The following is a 2,562-nucleotide window of genomic DNA, read 5'->3' on the forward strand; positions in this document are numbered from 1 at the left end:
TTCTTACTTGTTTGTAATCATTCATTCCCAACTTCTCAGTGTGATTTGTGAATTTCTAGGCCTGAGAAGATAAGTCTAAAAGAATTGGTATGACAACGATTTGCGAACAAAGAATGTTTCCACTTTGGATTTGGTTATTCCCTCCATGCTCTGATTTCTACATGGAGAACAGCACTGTCTGAAGTTAAAGCATAAGAAACTGAATTCAGTACAAATGTTCCTTTCAGAATCTTGTAAATCTCTAAAATTTTATCAGACTCACAAAAACATAGTTAACCATAAATTACTCTGCTAATTTATGTTAACACCTTCTTGTAATGTCAGAATTCATGTACATTGCAAAATCATCAATTATTCCTTTCTAACATTTATAACAAAAATTTCAGTTATTTTAATGTATCCATATAAATACATATACACATATACATTATTATGTATATACTTATCAACAAAATTCTTAAAAATGCTTTCAAAGGTGCATTTTACTAAAACCTGGCTCAATGTTTTTGAGCTAAATAATATAAACCTACTGTGGTTGAACAGTCCATTGTGTACAATTTTCTTTGGGGTTTTGGCAGATAAGATGATGGATTGAGTTTGAACTTTGATCACTCTAGGGCTATAGGAAGTCTGTGAGACCTTTTACAGACAAGACAGCTAGATTTATCATGTGTGATATTAGCACAGGTTATTGTGAGTATATTAGGTTTGTAATACACAGGAAAATTAAAGGGCCAGCTCCACTGATTAATACGTGGCATTAAATGGAATGATGATGTCATATCAAAGTTTCCTTTAGCCATGAATATAGTGACTTATTTGTGAACAATTCAGGAATAAAACTAAACAGGTTTGATTCATTTAAGTTCCAAGAAAAGGTTACTATTGTTAGCAATCAAGAAGTACTCCCCTAAGAGGAAAAACAAAAAGAAAAGTATTACCAAATGTTGGGAGCTTTTAGCACAAGCGAGGACAAAAATTTGGTGGTTGGGAGAGCTAAGCTAAATCACCTCTTCTTTATGAGTTTCTTGATATAAAATGTATTCCCTAATGTTGAGAAGCAACAATTTAACACCAGACCACTTTTTGTTTTATTTCTTATCCCATTTATTTTTGATTGGATGTTCACAACCTAATACTTCCAAGGGCCACATAGAGTATTTTGCTCTTGAAAAGGGGGATTTATGTGATTTCTGGTTTTTTATTTGGTGCCTTTGGCATCACATTCCTGACTTTCCAGGACAAAAAGAAAAATTACTTTAATGTTAAATTGACTGATGGCCCATTCTGATTCGCGAGATTACTACTAATGAAAAAAAAATAACAAAATAACAAAAAAAACCACCATAATATTAAGTAACGGAAGCTATGGAATATAGAATTTATAAAAACTAGCTGCCTTTATAGGATCATATCAGCCATTAAATAATTATACAATGTCCCCTTATGCTGATTGCTATAAGGACTGCAATATCTGAATAGTTAAATAAGCAGGCAAGAAAATTCACACCAGTGAATTAAAGACATTTGATTTTTTTTACCCTGGGTCATAACAAAGTCAATTTTCAAGATGTTGTATCACTTAAGATAAAACTGAGCTATGCAATAATAACATTGCATTATTTTTTTAGAAAGAACTTTCAGTATACATAATTAAATATTAATTAAGTGTATGCATATGCATATATTCTGAATTTTAGCCTCTAAATGAATAAAAATGTCCTCTGAGGCAACTCATAAAAGTTTAGAATATTTTAATGTGATTTTTAAATTTTACAATTTACCATATTTTTAGTATTTATATTTCATTTCTGACTAAAGAGTCTGTCTTAGATTTAGCCCCATTATCAGAGTATAAATAAATATATAAAGACAGTTATGGTGAAAGAGGAAATGGTGGAATGGGAAAAACATTTATTTTGTACATAGACAATTCTTATTTAAATCTAGATTCTGCCACTTAACAATTCACTTTGGACAAGGGGGTTAACTTCTTTGAAGCCACCTGTAAAATAAGAAAATGACTACTTTATCAAGTGGTAGTATTAAATAAGAATTACACAAAACATAGTACACATAGTTCCTACATAATTCCCCCCACTTCTCCCATCCACAAAATGAAAAGGTCTTAAAGTAATGAGGTATTAAAAGTGATGACAGTTTTTATTCCTTGCATGATATTATAAAGAACATCTTTTTTTTTTTATGGTCCTTTTTTGTAAGCAGCTGTATTGAGATTAGCTCACATTAGTATGCTATACTATACAGTTTACCCACAGTTTACTATATTCACAAAGCTGCACATCATCACCACAATCAATTTTAGAGTATTTTCAACCCCCACAGAGAAATCTCACTCCCTTGGTCATCACCCCCCTCCTCTCCCATGTTGCCCAGCCCTATTCAGTCCCGAATCTCCTTTCTGTCTCTATAGGTTTTCCTGTTCTGGAAATTTCATATAAGTGATATCATACAATATGTGGTTCTTTGCAATGAACTTATTTCCTTAATATGATAATTATAAGGTCCATAAGTAAATATGTGAAGATAGCAATAGTATAG

The sequence above is a fragment of the Condylura cristata genome, unplaced genomic scaffold, assembly GCF_000260355.1.
Source record: "Condylura cristata isolate star-nosed mole 26May11 unplaced genomic scaffold, ConCri1.0 scaffold00008, whole genome shotgun sequence".
NCBI lineage: Eukaryota > Metazoa > Chordata > Mammalia > Eulipotyphla > Talpidae > Condylura > Condylura cristata.